Source organism: Diceros bicornis, assembly GCF_020826845.1.
Source record: "Diceros bicornis minor isolate mBicDic1 chromosome 32 unlocalized genomic scaffold, mDicBic1.mat.cur SUPER_32_unloc_2, whole genome shotgun sequence".
Taxonomy (NCBI): Eukaryota; Metazoa; Chordata; class Mammalia; order Perissodactyla; family Rhinocerotidae; genus Diceros; species Diceros bicornis.
The window spans coordinates 308,649-328,672 of record NW_026690908.1 but is presented as its reverse complement, the minus strand read 5'-3'; the positions used below and the strand labels follow the sequence as shown (position 1 = coordinate 328,672).

General features: G+C 42.5%; 1 protein-coding gene across 1 annotated transcript in view; it reads right to left on the bottom strand.

Annotated features, from left to right (window-relative positions):
* Positions 1 to 19,436, bottom strand: part of LOC131402214 (ral-GDS-related protein-like) — a 353,959-nt gene extending 334,523 nt beyond the window's left edge. The window contains exon 1 of the transcript XR_009218411.1: positions 18,898 to 19,436. The gene's annotated coding sequence lies outside the window, so the exon portion shown is untranslated. The remainder of the gene's footprint in view (positions 1 to 18,897) is intronic.
* Positions 19,437 to 20,024: the final 588 nt, after the last annotated feature.

Sequence of the window (20,024 nt, the reverse complement as noted above, 5' to 3'; positions counted from 1 at the left end):
CAAGAACTGGTCTTCTCCCTCATCTCTAGACTTGGGGTCCAGTGCTCTGGCATCTTCTTCCTTATCCCCAGTTCTCATCCACCCATGCCCCCATGTCTCCTCAGTTCTAAATGATTTCAAGTGGGTGGAAAGCATCTTCTCAGCGTTTCAGAGCACAGTAGGTCATCAACAGAGAACCTAGTCCAACAGGCACATTGCGAGTGCATGGAACACTTGGAGTCATCTGCTGGATGCACTCCATTTTATACAGGAGGACCCTCACTGAGGTATTCTCTCCTGTTCTCAATGCCTACACAAGGGGAGGATGGACTCATCACAGTTCTGGGAGCCCACAGAGGTGGACTGCAGGACCCAAGTCCTGTGTTCCCCAGGCTGGGCCAGGGATGGGTCTGGAACAGGCAGAAAACTAGGAACATTAGGGACTCCTTTGCCCATCTCTAGGCCCCTGGGCTTGTATCTAGGAGAACGAATGCCATGGTCCCCTGGGAGAGCTGCCTCCCATCTCTCTCCCTCCTGCCTCTTGTCACTTCCTCCGGGTCAGCTCTTTCTTGACTGCACCTCCATGGCCCCCACATGAGAAGTCAGTGTGAGTGGGGGTGCCTGTGCACATGCGATGATGAGGAGAGGAAAATGACCCCATATGGAGAGGGGTGGGCAGCAATCCTCTAAGATCTTAATGCCTCTCATTGCCAAAGGAACATGAGGGAAGGGGCGGAACCTTGGCCAAGGAAGCTGGAGCTCTGTCTAGTCTTTGGGACCCGGACTACCTCCCATGGTCTGGGCCAGTACTTGCCTCTTTCTGGGCCAGTTTCCCAACTGCACAGTGAGGGGTAAGATGTGCAACAGCACAAGCGTGTGCTCAGCCAGGACAAGTCATCAGGCCCCATAGATACATTAAGTATGTTTTAAGTGTACTGAAGACATTAATATTGCTGTGCAATCATCACCACGATCCATCTTTAGAAGACTTTCCATCCTACAAAACTGAAACTCTATACACATTCATGAATAACCCCCCCTTCCTCCCCCTCCCAGCCCCTGGCAAACACCATTCTACTTTCTGTCTCTCTGAATCTAGCGATTTCAACAACGTCATAGAAGGGAAATCACACAAGGTTGTATTTTTGTGACTGGCTTATTTCATTTAGAATAATATCCTGAAGATTCATCCATGGTGTGCCATATCTTAGAATTCCCTTCCTTTGTTAAGGATGAATAATATGCCATTTTATGTATATACCACATTTTGCATATCCATACATCCCTGGACAGATACCCTAGCCGGGCCCAAAACCAAGCCCAAAATAAAATGGGGCCCCAACCGGACTTTTATCAATGGTCCCCTGGAGACTACTTTCTTAAGCCACGTTCCATATATTTACTAAGGATCTAGTCTTGGGCCATGAGCTGTTTTTCAGAAACTCCGTTTTTCCTCCTTGAGCAAGTTTCAACTGGTTTGAACCAGTGAGACCACAAGACGGCTGGCAAGACTCAAACCGTCACTGCTGTTTGAGTCAAGTGACTGGAGGATGACGTAGGGGACAAAGAACTACGATGCCAATCATGTTAAGGACACTGCCTTTTGAACGTGGGATGTATGACAGAACATGAACATCTTCTTGTGCAAAATGCGTAGGACCACTCCCAACCTCCCGTACCCACTCCTTTGCCCCTAAAAGCCCTTTCAACTGCCCGTTGGGGAGAAGGATTTAACCTTTGGCTCCTGTCTCCCTGCTGGCCAACCTCGTAATAAAGCTTTTTCCCTTCTACAAGAGCGAGTATCTCATGGTCGGCCTAAGGGGTGCATTGGGCAGTGAGCCCTTCCTCAGTTACGATACTTGGGTGGCCTCTATGTTTTAGCTATTATGAATAGTGATGCTATGAATATGGGTGTTGAAATATGTTTTGAAGAATATGCTTTCAACTCTTTGGGGGCATATATACCCAGAATTGGAATTGCTGGGTCCTATATAATTATATTTTTAATTTTTTTTTAGGAATTGTTATACTAATTTCTACACAACTATATATTTTATCTTCCCAAGACAGTGCACAAGGGTTCCAACATCTACACATCTTGACCAACACTGGTTCTATTCTTTTTCTTCTTCTTCTTCTTTTTTTTTTTTTTATAGATGCCATCTTTTTTTTTTTTTTTGATAGATGAATGTGAGGTGGTCTCTCACTGTGTTTCTGATTTGCATTTCCCTAATGATTACTGATGATGAGCATATTTTCATATGTTTATTGGTTATTTGCAGATCTTCTTTGAGGAAATGTCTACTCATGTACTTTGTTCAAATTTGATTTGGGTTGTTTGATTTTTGTTGTTGAGTTTAGGAGTTCTCTATCTATTCTGGATATTAAGCCCTTGTCAGACACATGGTTTGCAAAAATAGTCGCCCATCTTGTGAGTTGTGCTTTTACTGTTGATAATGTCTTTTGAGATACAAAACTTTTTAATATCCATGAAGTCCAGCATGTGTATTTTCTTATTTTATTGGCTGCTCCTTGGGGGTCATATCCATGAAATCATTACCAAATCCTATCTTGTAAAGTTTTGTCTTATGTTTTCTTCTAAGAGTATTATAGTTTTAGCTCTTACATTTAGGTCTTTGATCTATTGGGAATTAAGCTTTGTATATGGTGATAGGTAAGGGTTCAAGTTGATTCTTTTGCATGTAGATATCCACATTTTCCAGCACAACTTGTTGAAAGGGCTTTTCCCCTTTGAATAATCTTGGCACCCTTGTCAAACATCATTTGATCACATGGGTGAGGGTTAATTTCTGGGCTCTCAATTCTGTTTCCATTGGTCAATATGTCTGTCTTTATGCTATGACAATGCAGTTTTGATACTGTAGATTTGTAGTAAGTTTTCAATCAGGAAGAATCAGTCCTCCAACTTAGTACCTTCTTTCAAGATTATTTTTGGTATCTGGGCTTACTTGAGATTCCATAAGAATTTTAGGATGGGTTTTTTTCTATTTCAGCACAAAACGTCCTTGGGATTTTGGTAAGGACTGCACTGGATTTGTTGATCTCTTTGGATAATGTTGACATCGTCACAATAAGGAGTCTTCCAATCCATGGTGATGGGATGTGTTTCATTTCTAGTAGTGCCAGGTGGTTGTTCAGGTTGAGGGGGTGGCACTCCTAGAGGTAGTTGTGCAGAAACCCACAATTCCTCCTCACTGTGACTTCACCGTTTCCTTAGAACTCATCGACCATCAAAAGAAGAGAAAATGCATGTAAAATGCATGTGGGAAATTTGCAAGGACTGGGTGTGCCAGTCGGTGCACACCCAGGATCCGAACCAGGGCCGCCAGTAGCGGAACGTGCTCACTTAACCGCTAAGCCACTGGGCAGGCCCTAGTGTCTTGTTTTAAACACATGACTTCTGCTGGTCCCTGATTTCCCCAGTTACACCTCAGCTGTCCTTTCACCGACCATTGTTGGTCACACACCCACTGCACCTGCCTCCAGTCCTTCCCCTTCAACACCGTAATCTCACACACAGCTCCTCCCGACACGATCATGACATCTCCCACCACACATCTCCTATACCTTCCACACAGCCATCAAGATGCTTCACAAACACCATCACCATTTATGCCCAATGGGCTGAGAGGGCTGCCCATACACTGGGAATCAGGAGTCACAGGGTCTGTCACTTGGCCTCCAATCACCTACTGTATCCCAGCTGAAGGGCTTACCCTGCGGAGATCTCACTTGTAGCCAACTCCATCGAACAACAACATCTTTGCCCCAGGCTTCCTTCAAAATGCTCCCCCCACTTTCTGCCCCAACTGCTCCTTGAGGGGTCATTTTGTGGTAGCATTTGAGGCCACCTTGGTGATTTTGTGCTCAGGCCCAGACAGCTCTTGGCCCACAAACACTTTAACCATACGCCCTGCAATCATATAGCACAGGTAGTCAGTGAATGGGTGCAAATTACTGGTTTTACCTCAAGACACCTAAGGAATATTTTACACCAGGAGCATCCACTTTTGGGTTTTACTGTGGGCTGATATCACAAGGCTCTCATCCAGTGAGCTTCTCTCTTCCCCAACCCCGTGAACAGCTTTCTCCAGGCTATATTGTGCAATGCATTATTTTCTCTCTCAGCTTACTTCTCTCAGGTCGCAGGTCCCTTGAGTTTCCTGCCCTGACTGGCTACCACCAACCCATAGAAACAATGTCAGTCCTATAGCACTGGGTGTTCAGTTCTACTAGGATTGACTGACTGGACTGGGCACAGGTGTGGTGGCCCTACCCACACAAAATCAGGAAACTGAGGCAACTAAGAGGTATCAACAACCTTAACACAACATGGACAACAACTCCATAAGAACATATCCTAGCCCTTGAACAACAGTCTCATGAGTCTCTCGCCTAAATGGTTTTAGAAAATGGCCTGGCCCTAGACTGTCTATACCGGCCAAGGAAGGAGGGGTTGGTGCCTTTCCTAGAACCACTTGCTGAGTGTACATCAACAGAGAAGTTCAAACCTACCTCCACCAAATGGCTCAAGAGGTTAAAATATTGCATAACATTACCCAAATCTTTGAAAAGATACCAAAGGCCTCCGAGATCACTGACCTATTTTCATGACTGATCTCTCCAAGTTGGGGACAATGGAAATGGACTGGATTTTAGACTGTTTTTTGTATAATCATAGGATTTGTTACTATAGCCCTCATTGGATGTTTACTCTCTTGGCTACAACCTGCTCTAGCCCTAATAACTCCATTAATTACACTTATTAAATGTACTAACCAACTTTAAATTAACCAATACCCTGATTAACTTAAAAAATTCAAAGTTTTTATGTGGAAAATCTGCTTAACGTAGAATACACCGTTTTAAGCATTTCAAAGTATACATTTCTGTGGCTTTTAGCACAATGATTATGTCGTGTGGCTATCACCACTATCTAATTCCAGAACATTTTCAACACCTCCAAACAAACCCATACTCATTCACACTCTATTTTCTGTTAACCCAAGCCCATGGAAACAACTCATCTGTTTTCTCCCTCTATGGATTTGCCTATTCTGGACATTTCGTTCAAATGGCATCATGTTATCTGTTGCCTTTGTGGATGGCTTCAGTGAGCACACATGTTTCAAGGTTCACCCATGGCCTAGTATGTAGCAGTACTTAATTCCTTTTTATGGCTTATAATATCCTATATTATGAATAGGCCACATTTGGTTTATGCAGTGATAACTGGATAGAAATTTGGGTTTGTTCCACTTTTGGACCATTGTGAACAATGTTGCTTTGAATGTCTATGGGCAAGTTTGTTCTTTTGGACATATCTACCACGGGCCTCTCCAGGTCAATGGTAATTCTAGGTTTAAGATTTTAGAAAATGCCAAGTTGTTTTCTGCAGTGGCTGCATCATTTTACTTTCCCACCAGTAATGTATGTGGGTTTCCCTTTCTCCACATCTTTACTAACACTTGTTCTTTTCCATTATGTTGAATATAGCCTTCATTTTGAGCATGAAATAGTATTACACTGTGCTTTGAATTTGCATTTTCCTAATAATTAATGATACTGAGCAACTATCTTGTGCTTATTGGCCGTCTATATATTTCCTGGAGACATGTCTATTCCAGTTGCTTACCCCGTTTCATTGACTTGTCTTTTATAATTGAGTTCTAAGGGATCTTTGTATATTCTCAAAATAAGAGCCTTCTCACTTATATGAGTTGCAAATAGTAGGAGATTTCAAAGACCCACTTTTAACAATGGATAGAATATCCAGACAGAAAACAGGAAATAGCAGACATGAAAACATTAAATACTAAATGGAGATATCAGACACACACAGAACATTTTACTGGACAGCAACAAAATGCACACTCTTCTCATGGGCACACAGACTATTTTCCAGAACGGATCACGTGTTAGGTCACAAAACAAGTCTTAACAAGATTAAGAAGACTGAAATAATACCAAGTAACTTTTCTAACCACAATGGCATGAAACCAGAAGTCAATAACAGAAGTAAAACGGGAACATTCATAACACGTGGAAGTTCAACAAAAACTCTTAAACTTAAAAGTATGTCGGGGGCTGACACGTGCTGTAGCGGTTAAGTGCGTGTGCTTCGCTGCTGGTGGCCCGGGTTAGGATCCTGGGCATGCACCGATGCATGCTTGTCAGGCCATGCTTTAGTGGCATCCCACATAAAGTGGAAGAAGATGGGCATGGATGTTAGCTCAGGGTTGATCTTCCTCACACACAAAAAAAGGTAGATCAAAGAAGAAATCAAAAGGGAAATTAGAAAATAGCTCAAAACATACAAAAAGAAACAACAGGGGCCAGCCTGGTGGCACAAGCAGTTAAGTGTGTGTGCTCCACTGCGGCAGCCCGTGGTTCACTGGCTCAGATCCTGGGTGTGCACTGACGCACCGCTTGGCAAGCTATGCTGTGGCGTCCCATATAAAGTGGAGGAAGATGGGCACGGATGTTAGCCCAGGGCCAGTCTTCCTCAGCAAAAAATAAAATAAAATAAAATAAAAGAGGATTGGCAGATGTGAGCACAGGGCCAATCTTCCTCACCAAAAAAAAAAAAAAGAAAGAAACAATAAACACACCAAAACTTACAGGATGCAGCAAAAGTAGTACTAAGAAGAAAGTTTATAGTGATAAACTTGTACATTATAAGAGAAGAAAGATGTCAAAGAAACAACCTGACTTACAACACACAACATTAACAAAAGAAAAAATGAAACCCAAAGTTAGCAGAAGGATGGAAGTCACCAAGAGGAGAGTGGAAAAAAAATGAAAGACAGTATGGAAGATCAATAAAAGAAAAGTTGAGTTTTGGAAAAAATAAAATTGAGAAACCCTTAGATAAAATATCTAGGAAAACAAAGAGGATGACTCAAACTAAATCAGAAATGAAAAAGGAGACATTACAACTGATGCTTCAGAAAGAAAAAGATCAGAAGAGACTATTCTGAACTAGTGTACACTCATAAATTGGGTAACCTAGACAAAATAAATTCCTAGAAACAACGTACGAAAGCTGAATAATGAAGAAATAGAAATCTTGAACAGATCAGTAACAAATAAGCAGACTGAATCAGTAATCAAATACCTCTCAATGAGAAGGGACTTCTCCACTCTGCCTGACCTTAGCCAGCCTGCCCCAGCCCCAGGCTGACTTCTGTGGACCTAGCTGGCTCCCTGTAAGTTTCTGCAAATCCAGGCCCCTGGCTCACCCTGGAGCATGCCAGCTCTGGTGGCCTCAAGCAGCATCCTTGACACCAGGCTCCCACCAGGCTCCTGGGAACCCAGGCCCCCATCTCAGCCTAGGAGCTGCCATCTTCAACAGCCCAAGGTGGCTCCTGTGATGTCCTTGGCACCAGGCTCCTGGTGGGCTCTGGTGAATCCAGACCCTGGCTCACCCAAGTTCCTGCCACTACAGGCAGCCACAGGCAGCACCCACAGCCACAGGCAGCTTCTGTACCAGCGCACCGAGTGGGGTCCCACACCCCCAAGACCCCAAGTCACTCCAGCACTTGCTAGATCCAGCAACCGCAGGTAGATTCCATGGCACCAGGCTCCCCAGTGGCTGCTGGGAACTCAGGCCCATGGCTCACCACACCACCTACCAGTTCCAGCAGCTGTAGACAGCTCTCATGGAACCAGGTTCCTGGCAGGCTCCCACAAAACCAGGCCCCCCGCTCACCCAGGTGCTTGCTGACTCAGGCGGCCCCAGGCAGCTCCCATGACACCAGGCACTGGCTGGTTCACATGAACCCAGGCTTCCACCTTGAGCCAGCGCCTGCTGGCTTCTGCAGCCTCAGGCAGCTCCTGTGGCCCCAGGCACCCAGCATGCTCCCAGGAATCCAGACTTCTGGCCTACCCCAGCACAAGCTGTCTCTCATGGCGCCAGGCTCCTGGCAGGCTCCCGTGAACCAAGGCTCTCAGCTCATCCCAGCACTGGCCAACTCCCATGGCCTTCGATGACTCCTGTGGCTGCAGGCTCTCAGTGAGGACCTGCCAAACCAGGCTCCAGTGGGGCTACTCATGAACTCAGGGTCCCAGATGTGCCCAGGGCCAGACACAATACTGTGGACCCAAGCTTTCCACTCACCCCAGTACCAGGCTGCCCAAGGACTCCAGCAGCAAGCCTGTCCCTGGACACTACTAGATGGCCTACCCAGGACCCCTAGATGGGCTGACTGTGAAGGCTTTGGTTTGCTAAAGCCAGTCTGTAAAGAGTGGAAGAGGTGCCTACTTCCTCAAATTTGCAGACACCAATGGAAGGCCACAAGGATCATGAATAATCAAAAACCCATGACACCACCAAAGAAAAAGAATAAAACTCCAATGACTGACCAAGAAATGGAGATATAGGAACTATGTGACAAAGACTTCAGAACAACCTTCTTTGAGAAATTCGTAAAATTCTAAGGAAACATAGATAGACTACTAAATGAAATAAGGAAACAGTGCATGAACAAGTGAGAAGTTTATTATAGAAACAGAAATCATTAAGGGAAAACAAACAGAAATCCTAGAGTTGAAGAACACAATGACTGAAATGAAGAAGTCAACAGAGAGCTTCGAAATCAGATTCAACCATGTACAAGAAATAATTAGTGAACTAGGAGATGTGTCATTTGTAATCATCCAGTCAAAGAAGCAAAAAGAAAAATGGGAATGGATAGGAACAGGGAAAGGCAGTGTGAATTATGGGATACCAGGAAAAGAAATAGATAAGCATTATTAAAGTACCAGAGGAGAAGACAGGGAGAAAGGAAAAAAGTGTTTACTTAAACAAAATATCAGCTGACACCTTCCCAAATCTGGAGAGAGATTTACACATCCAAGGTCCTGAAGCCAATCTGTCAACCTAAAATTTCAAACTAAAACTTTCTTCTCCAAGACACATTATAACAAAACTATCTGAACTCAAAAAAAGATCATACAACATGATCAAATTCAACATGATGCAAATCAATGAATGTGATAAACCACATTAATAGAATGAATGATAAAAATCACAAAATAATCTCAATCGATGCAGAAAAAGCAGTTTGACATAATTCAACAGCCCTTCATGATAAAAACTCTCAATAAAGTGTTACAGAAAGAACATACCTGAACAAAAGAAAAGGTTTACATAACAAAACCCACAGCTAACATCATATTGAATAGTGAAAGGTTGAAAGCTTTCTTGCTAAGACAAAGAACAAGACAAGGGTGCCCAGTCACAACACCACTCTTCAACATACTGCTGCAAGTCTCACCCAGAGACATTTGGCAATGAAAAGAAATAAGATACTTCTAAATTGGAAATGAAGAGTCAAAGTGGTCTCTGTTTGCAGACGGTATGATTTTATATAGAGAAATACCTAAGGATTCCCCCCCAAACTGTTAGGACTAATAAACGAATTCAGTCAAGCTGCAGGAGACAAAATCAACATATAGAAATCTGTTGCCTTTCTGTACACTAACAATGAACTACCTAAAAAAGATATAAAGAAAAAATTCCTATTTACAATAGCATCAAAAACAGTAAAATACTCATAAATAAATTTAACCAAGAAGGTGAAAGATCTAGACACTGACAAGTATAAGACATTGATGAAAGAAACCAAAGACACAAAGAAATGAAAAGATATCTTATGTTCGTGGATCAGAAGAATTAATATTGTTAAAATGTCCATGCTACCCAATGCCATCTCAAGATTCAATGCAATTCCTATTAAAATTCCCATGACATTTTTCACAGAAATAGGACAAGCAATCCTAACATTCATATGGATCCACAAAAGACCTCCAATAACCAAAGCAACTCTGAGAAAGAAAAAGCTGAAGGCATCACATTCCTGATTTCAAATTTTATTACAAATCTATAGTAATAAAAACGGTAATGATACAGGTATAAAAAGAGACATATAGACCAATAAAACAGAATCAAAGGCCCAGAAATAAAACCACACACATACATTTTGCTAACACTTGACTAGTCAGCTAAGAAGACTCCATGGGGAACAGATAGTTTGTACAATAAATGGTGTTGGGAAAACTGGATAACCACATGCAGAAAACTGAAATTGGACCCCTATTTTACACCACTCTATAAATAATCCCAAATTGAACTAAAGACTTAAATGGAAGACACCAAATATAAAACAACTAGAAGAAAATATAGAGAAAACAGCCCCAAGAAACTCGTTTTGACAATGATTTTTTTGGATATAACATCAAAAGTGCAAACAACAAATGTAAAACTTAACAAGTGAGATGACATCAATCTAAAAATCTTCTGGACAGCAAATAAAATAATTGGCAAACTAAAGGGGTTAATATCCACAGTATATAAGAAACTCTTACAACTCAACAGCAAAGAAACCAACAAAACAATATGAAAATGGTCAAAGGACCTGAACACTTTTCCAAAGAAGACATAAAAATGGTTAACAGGTACATGAGAAGATGCTCGTAATCACTCATCATCAGGGAAATAAAATCAAAACTACAATGAGATATCACCTCACATCTGCTAGAATGGTTATTTTCAAAGAGACAACACACAACAAGTGTTGACGAGGCTGTGTAGAAAAGAGAACACTGTGCACTGTTGGTATGAATGTAAATTGCTACAGTCACTATGGAAAAAATATGGAATTTTCTCAAAAAAATACAAAGAGAAATACTATATAAATGAGCAATTCCCCTTCTGGTTGTATATCCAAAGGAAATGAAGTCACTATTCTGAAGAGATTTCTGCACCCCTATGTTCATTGCAGCATTAATCACAAACTGAGAACGTGGACACAATCCATGTGTCCATCAATGGATAAATAGATAAAGAAAATGTCAGACATATGTATATATGCAAGAAATATATAATGGAATATTATTTAGCCATGCAAGAGAATGAAATCCTGCATTTTGTAACAACACAGATGGAACTTGAGGCATTGCGCTAAGTGATATAAGTCAGACAGACAAAGACAAATACTATATATTCTCACTCACGTGAAATCTAAAAAAGCCCAACTCAAAGGAATAGAGGTTAGAATGGTGTTTGCCAGGACCTTGGGCGTGGGGGAAAGGGGGAAATGTAAGTCAAAGTGCACAAATTTCTATCTGTAAAATCAATAAGTTTTGGGGATCTAATGTACAGCATGGTGACCATAATTAACAATAATATATTATAGACTTGAAAGTTGTTAAGAGAGTAGATCTTAAAAGTGATCACTAGAAAAAACAAGTTAATTATGTGAGGGAATGGAGGTGCTAACTCACTGTATTGTGGTAATCCCTTCACAAATCATCATCTTGAACACCTAAAACTTACATGTGTTATATGTCACTAATATTTCAAGAAATCTAAAAAGAAAAATCTCTCAACAAATTAAAACCCAGGACCATATGACTGCACTGGTGAATTCTACCAAACATATAAAGAAGCTTTAAAAACAAGCCTTCTTACACTCTGTCAAATATTGAAAAGGAAAGAACACTTCCAAACTCATTTTACGACGCCAGCATTACCCTGATACCAACACTAGACAAGGACACTAAAAGAAAATAAAATTACAGACCATTACCCCGATGAACATAGATGCAAAAATCCTCAACAAAATACTAACCATCTAAATTCAACAACATATTAAAAGAATTATACACTACCACCAAGTGAAATTTATTCCTGATATACAAGGGTAGTTTAACATACAAAAATCGATCAATGTAATATGCAACATCAAGAAAATGAAGGGGAAAAAACATGACCATCTCGATTGATGCAGAAAAACCATTTGACAAAATTCAACACCGTTTCATGATAAAACACTCAGGAAACAAGGAATAGGAGGAAAAACACACAGCAAACACAAAACTCAGTGATGGAAGACTGAAAGCTTTTCCTAAGATCAGGAACAAGGCAAGGATGCCCACTTTCACCACTTCTATTCAACACAGTACTGAAAGTTCAAGCCAGAACCATGAGGCAATAAAAATAAATAAATAAAAGGCATCCAAATTGGAAAGAAAGCAGTAAAATGGTCTCTGACGATGATATCATCTCATATGTAGAAAATCTTTAAGACTCCGCAAAAAGCCGTTTGATCTAACAGATTAATTCAGGAAAGTAGGAGGACACAAAGTCAGTACACAAAAATCAGTTGCATTTCTATACATGAACCAGGAGTTCTCTGAAAAGGAAATTACAAAAACAATTCATTTATATCAGAAAGAATAACATGCTTAAGAATTAACTTAACCAAGGAGGTGAAAGGCTTGCACCATAAAAACTAGAAAACACTTCAGAAAGAAATTAAAGAAAACATACATATGCAGAGATTGGATTAGTGGTTACCAGAGCGGAAGGGGAGAGGGAGGAGGGTGAAAGAGATAATTCGGTACATGTGTCTGGTGATGGGTTGTAATTAGTATTTTGGTGGTGAACATGATGTAATCTATGCAGAAATAGAAGTATAATGATGTACACCTGAAATTTTTACAATGTTATAAACCAATGTTATTGCAATAAACAAAAAATTAAAAAAAAAAAAAGAAGACATACATAAATGGACACACATCCCATATTCATGGATTGGAAGGCTTACTATTGGTAAAGTGTCAATATTACCCAAAGCAGTCTACAGAGTCAATGTAATCCCTATCCAAATCCTAATGATGTTTTTTGCAGAAATAGAAAAACTCGTCGTAAAATTCACATGGAATCTCAAGGGACTCAGAATAGCTAAAACAATCCTGAAAAAGAACAAAACTGGAGGATTCACATTTCCTGATTTCAAAACTTACTACGAAGCCACAGCAATCAACAGTATGGTATTGGCATAAACACAGACATAGAGACCAATGGCATAGAACAGCAAGCCCAGAAATAAACCCTCACATATATGGTCAAGTGATTTTTGACAAGGGTGCCAAGACCATGCCATAGAGAAAGGTTTCTTGTCAACAAATGGTACTGGGAAAACTGGATATCCACATGCTAAAGAATGAACTTGGACCCTCATCCAACACCATATACAAAAATTAACTCAAGGATATAAATGTAAGACCTAAAATGAGAAAGCTCTTAGAAGAAAACAGGACAAAATCTTTATGACACCAGACTTGCCAATGATTTCTTGGATATGACACCAAAGGCACAGGTAACAAAAGAAAAACAACTGACAAATTGGACTCCATGAAAATTGTATAAGTTGGTACATCAAAAGGCACTGTCCATAGAGTAAAAGGGCAACGCACAGAGTAGGAGAAAACATTTGCAAGTCATATTTCTGACAAGAGACTGGTATCCGCAATATACAGAGATCTCCTAAAACTAAACAACAAAAAAACAAGCCAATTCAAATATGGGCAAAGGACTTGAAGAGACAGTTCTCCAAAGACTTATGAATGGCATATAAACACATGAAAAGACGCTCAACACCACTAATCATTAGGGAAATGCAAATCAAAACCACAATGAGACACCATCTCACACCTACTAAGATGAGTGCTACAGGAAAGACAGAAAACAAGTGTTGGACAGGATGTGGTGAAAAGGGAACCCGTGTACACTGTTGATAGGAATGTAAAATGGTGCAGCCGCTATGGAAAACAGTATGGATGTTCCTCAAAAACTTGAACATAGAATTATCACATGATCCAGCAATTCCACGTCTGGATATACACCCAAAACTTCTGAAAGCAGAGCCTTGAAGAGATATTTGTACACCCATGTTTATAGCAGTATTATTCACAATAGCTAAAACGTGGAAGCCACCACAGTGTCCACTGACACATGAATGGATACACAAAATGTAGTATATCCATACAACAGAATATTATTCAGCATTACAAAGGAAGCAAATTCTACAATATGCTACACGTGGATTAACCTTGGGGACATTATGTTAACAGAAATAAGCCAGTCACAAAGAGAAAAATACTGTATGATTCCACTAACATGAGGAACTGAGAATAGTCAAAATCACAGAGATGGAAAGTGGAATGGTGGCTGCCAAGGGCTGGGGGGAGGGGAGAAGGGAGAGTTATTGTTTAATAGGTATAGAGTTTCACATTTATAAGAGTTATGGGGATGAATGGTGGTGATAACTGTGCAACAGCGTAAATGTCTTTAATGCCACTGAAGTATACACTTAAAAATGGTTAAGATGTCACACTTTTTGTTATGTATATTTTAACTCAATATACAAAAAGGAAAAAAGAAAGAAATTAGCTATCAAGCCACAAAAAGACATAGTGGACCCTTAAATACATATTGCTAAGTGAAAGAACCCAACTGGAGAAGGCTATATACTCTGTTCCATAGTTTTCATATATTCCAATTACACGACATTCTAGACAAGGCAAAACTATAGAAACAGTATAAAGATCAGTGTTGCCAGGAGTTGGAAGGCAAGGGATGAAGAGGCAGAGCGCAGAGATTTTAGGGCAATCCAACTCTTCTGTAGGATACTGTCATGGTGGATACATGAGATTATGCATTTGTCAAAATCCAAGTACATGACAGTGAGACAGTGAACCTTAATGTAAACCACGGACTTGGTTACGAACACATCAGCTCCTCACTTGTAAGGAATGAACTGCACTAACACAGGTGGTCATGCAAGATGTTAACAGTAGGGGAAACTGCAGGGGAGGAGGGAGAAATGCTCTGCACTATGAGCTGAATTTCTCTGTCCATCTAAAACTTTCCTAAAAAAGAATCTATTAATTAAAAATTAATCAATGGAAGATAGGGAGTGGGTAGAAATATAGAGGAAACAAAAATATCAGAATACTGATAAATGTTGAAGCTGGGTAACAGGGACATGGGGGGCTATCACTATTATCTCTTTAATTTGTGTATGTTCAATGTTTTCCACAATAAAACATATTTAAAGCCCCAGATGAAATCTAGATTATATGAAGAAGGAATCAAAGAATGTGAAGAAAACAGATATTTTTGAAGCAAGTACTCAAGGGGCACACTGAGGGAACGTGCAATCACACTGGATAGAGAGTGAACGTCCTGGTTCCATCAGGAAGGTTCGGAGCTCAGTGAGGAAGGCAGGAGACAGCACAGTCAGGGAAATGACAAATAATGAACACGGAAAAATGTTCGCCCTCACTGGTCACAGAAATGTTAATGATGGGCCCTGATAGGACTGCCCTAGGATTTACAACGTCGTGACAACCACACTTAGAGCAGGCTCATGGAGACAGCACCACGTCATGTGAGAATGCCAATCAGCACTGGCTTTCTGGAGGGCAAACTTCCTGATCCCTGAAACCTGCAGGCCACTGGCCTGGCTCCTTTGTTGTATGGAACCTGTCCAAAAACAAAGGGATTGGGTAAAGCTGATGGATTGAATAAACACATGTAGAGCCCCTTTGACATAAAATCCCTAAAAAAATGACCCAAAGATTCTTTCATTGATGAACAAATTCATAATAGCCCAGGGAACCATCAAGAGAGCCGACATTTTGAGGAAGACATCAAAGAGAGACAGCAGCTGGTGACCGGGGACCCCAGTGGGGAGCTCCGTGTGGGCCATGGAGACCCAGCCAGGGCACCCTCTCCCCTTCCCCCTCCTCCCCCTGCCGCTCATCTAATACCTCCTGCATCGCCCCTCCACTCCCAGCCACTGTCCACCTCATGCTCCAGGAATACAGGAGCAGAGGCGCAGGGCGCCCTTTCCACCAGCACATCTGTCCTCTTGCTCTCTGCAACTCCCAGGCAGCGGGGGCCAGCCCTGCACCTCCTCAGGGCCCAGCACGCTCCTCACGGGCCCTCAGCCTCCTCCTATCCATCCTGTCCTAGGTGCAGCAACTGTTAACTCATCTTCACCTTACAAACAAACTCTCCCTTGGACACATGCTCCCTTTTGGCTACTGTCCACTTTCCCGACTCCCCTTCATGGCTAAACCTCTTAAGTAAAATGCGTCATCCCTACAGCCCTCCAATGGCCCCCTTCCCCCACTCCAGACCCAGTTCCATTTCCATCCTCTCAAGGAGACTGATGTCACTCATGATCCCAAGAGGCCAAATCCAGCCATCATTTCTCCATTCTGATCATAGCTGTATCCCACCCAGCTGAGCACCCCTCCTTTCTGCAATACCCTTTTCCCCTTGTGACTCTTGCGACTCCGTGCTCCACTGTTTCAGTCTCATTTCCTGAACCCTCTTCAGCTGCACCTCTGCAAACTCTGCCTGTTCCTAGGTGGGGCCCTGGTCCCTTCCACAGCTGCAGTGTCTCCAGGAAACCTCATTCAATTCCATGGTTTTAAACATCTCTGACCTCATCCTGACTCTGCAGACATACCGATGCAACTTTAAGAGCTTAGGTGCTAGCTCCCCAGCATCAGCACCTAAGGAGTATCTCAGACTCGATTCCTCTCAAAATTTTACTGTCATATGAGTTCCCAAATAGCATCAAATATTTCCAAGAAAGAGGAAAACTTTGGATACAACAAATAGTGGTGAACAAAGTAACCAATAAAACGTATACTTACATCCAATCATGGTTGTATGATGGGGAAAATAAGAACACAGAACTGGGATCAGCCCTTCTCAAGCTGGGGAGTGAAAGGTGATGAGTTGGGAGTGTAGAACACAGGAACTGATCAACTCTAAGCATTTACAGAAAGAGAAGCAGAAATCGTTGTTCCTAAAAGCTGAAAGACACCCACTAGAAGAAGAGAAAAGTCATGAGAAAGCCTAACAAATTAAAAATTAAATTAAAGGGTAGACTCAAATTCCAATTTATCAATAATCATAATTGTAAATGGATCAAATTGCTCTAGAAAAACATGAAGGCTCTCAAGTTGAGTTAAAATATAATTATAAAATAAAGGTATATAATATGGTTGAAAATAAGGAGATAAAGAAATAAGACTTTAAATGGGAGAAACAGGGGTTTTCTGTGTTGATAACTGTCAGGGACACTTATGCACCTAACAATATGGTCTTGAAACATAAAGCAAAACTGGACAAACAAGAAGACACAGGCACCTCAAGAATCACAGGGAAACCTACCTTACCTCTCTTAGAAATCCACAGGTCAAGTGATACAGTAAGTTAGGAAACAGATCTGTTGACAAACACAAAAAAGCTAGATCTGGCCTAAGCCTGAGGGACAACAACATAAGGAACTATTGGTGAGGAAACATTCTCCTCAAACCACAATGGAACAATCACCACAATGGACTGTGTGCTAAGCCACAATGAAATCTCTAAGGAGTCCAAAAAGCAGAAATCTACAAGTGACCATATTACCGGAACTTAAAGCAATAAAAGTAAAAAATAATCACAAAATATTGGCTCCCGTCCCCCAACCTATCCACCTGAAAATCTGTCCACACCCTTCTAAATCTCTCAGGTTACAGAGGGGATCTAGACAGACAGGACAAACTCTTTAGAAATGAACAGCAATGAGAGCAGCATGAGGTAAATCCATGGCGTGGAGACTAAGGGACAGAAAAAGTGACACAACCTCCACTGCAGGTATCAGAGAATATCAACTCTACATGAAGAAGCTGAGCACTTCCCTCCAGGAGCCAGAACACCACCACAATGAAACCAACAACAGCAGAATGAAGTGAGGATTCATGAGGCAGGAACAACAATGTAGACCTAAGCAATGGAGTTAAGGGCTGGCTCTCCGGAAAGACCTGTAACAGTGAGACACCTTGCGCAGTCTGACCAAGAGGAACAGACAAAGGCACCAAACTGTACCATCAGGTACGACATACAACAGAAACAGCTTTAACGTGATAGGAGATCATAGGGGATAACTCTGACCAAGGCATCAGTGGTCCTCAACTGGAGCTGTCCTTCCCCCAGAATGCACCTGGAAACACGCGGGATGGGTTTTGTTTCTTGTTTTGTGTTGTCCTAATGGTTGTTGCCCTGGGGGTCCTGGAGGTCTTGAACAGCCTGTCACATAGAGCCATTTCCCACCTGAAGTGTTACTGACATCTGAGAAGACAAGCACTGATCCAGATTAAATGAACAATGTGGTAGGGAAATGTTCTCCATAGATGTATAACAGGCAAAAGATAGTACCCTCAATATGTAAGGAATATCGAGAAACCAAAGTTTACAACTACTAAATTGTAAAAGAGTGGGAAAATCAGAAACATAGCCAATAAACACACCAAAAATATATCCAACCTATCCATACAGGTGGAGAAATATGCATGTAAAGCACAGGGAACAGTGGAGGAGATTACACACGAAATTTTACTACCAACAAGGAATAAAAGTTGGGAGGTAGGTGAGAAATAGGAGTTTTTACCACTTCTTAGCTTATGTATTTCTCTAGTGTTTTAATTTTTATAAAAGAAAATGTATTCTACTCAAAAAGATGTTTCAAATTTTAAAGAAATTATTAAAATGTTCAAAATGACTTCAGTTCAAGGATATTCATTAAAACATGAATGGAAAGAACCTCTCCACAACTTTAAGAGTCTCCTGTAACTTTTCTAATAGTTTACTATGTCGATTTTATTTCACATTTAGATCCTAACTCTTTGGAATTTACATTTGTGTGAGGGATGCTACAGAAGCTGCTTTTCTCCTGTTTAAGTGGAAAACCAACCGTCCAGGCACCATTCATTGGGTAGGTGTGGCTTTCCCAGCTGACCTGCAATGCCTCCTTCCCCACCTGCTAAACTCCAACAACTACCGCTGCCTCTCGAGCGCCCTAGAGCCAGCGGGGTGAGCTCTGCAGCCTGGGCTCCCTGTGTGCGAGGGGCGGCTACCAGCAGAGCCTTCTCCCAGGACAGCAGCAGGTGTGCTGCACACAGAAGTGTTCAGGGGACATCTGCTGCGGAGCAGGAAACCCCTCATGATGAGCAGGCAGTGGGGGAGCCCCGAGCCCCAGGACTGACCTCGGCGGGGGGCAGCAGGCTGCTCAGTTAGGGAGCCCCTCCCTTCAGCTCGTCCAGCTCCTCCTGCAGCGTGTGCACCTGGCTGTCGGCGGCTGTCCCTCTTCAGCTCGCCGTTCTTCCCCACCTGCTCCCGCAGGCGGCACCCGTGCTCCTGTTCCCCCGGGAGCAGAAGCAGTAGGAGTGAAGCTAGTCGAGCAGTGATTGGGCCCCCAGTGTTGACAGGATGACCCCGCTGAGGGACGTGGGGCTGGTGTCGCTGTGCTCGCCCTGCACATCTTCTGTGTCTGGCTTTAAGGTGACATCTGTTGGAGGGTGGAGGGGCTCTGGGAGGGTTTCTGAGGCATCATTGTGAATGTTGAACTTGGGGGTCTGGGCCAAGCCCTCGTCAGGCTCAAGGCTGGTCCCTCTGCAGCTGGGCTCCACATCTCTCTTCAGCCTCTTTCAGTCAATAGCCTCTCGGGGGACAGATGGCATCTCTCGACTGTGTTCTGAGAAGAAACTGTAAGAAGGTTGTCAGCCAATAAATCTGCACACCCCAGATCCTGGGGGATAAAGTCACCCACGGAAATGCCACTCTTACCTAAGAGGCCCTGGCAGGGAAGAGGGGGGGTCTCATCCCCAGCATCTATAGCAGACGTGTTTGCATCTCCCTGGCTGCCTGACGCTGTGGAGGCCACACTGTCTCCTGCAGTTCCTTCCAGAGACTCTGCACGTGCTCCCGACTGGCGGCTTCCTGGGCAGCCCTGGGTGTTCGTTTCAACTTGCGGGACCCCGGCTGGGCCCGCAGGTTTTCCCTCGAGGACAACGATGAACCTGCAGGTCCTTTCCCATCTGCTTCACTGGCATGTTCCTCAGGCCCCAGAAGGCCTTCCTGATGTCCTTTCTCCTGGGGTGGCTGTGGCCTTCGGCCCCCCCTTCTCAGTCAGGTGGTAGATGGAGGGCACGGCCATGGCTTGAGCATGTAGTACTGACCCTCCAGCCTTTCCAAGAGCTTTTTTTGGTGAAACATTCACTACAGATGAAAGAATGCTTAGTGGGTTCCAGTCATCCCTGTGAACAGCTTTTAACCACTGAACAAGACGTTTTGAGCCCTTTATGTGGAGTCTGCAAGGATAAATGAAAAAGAA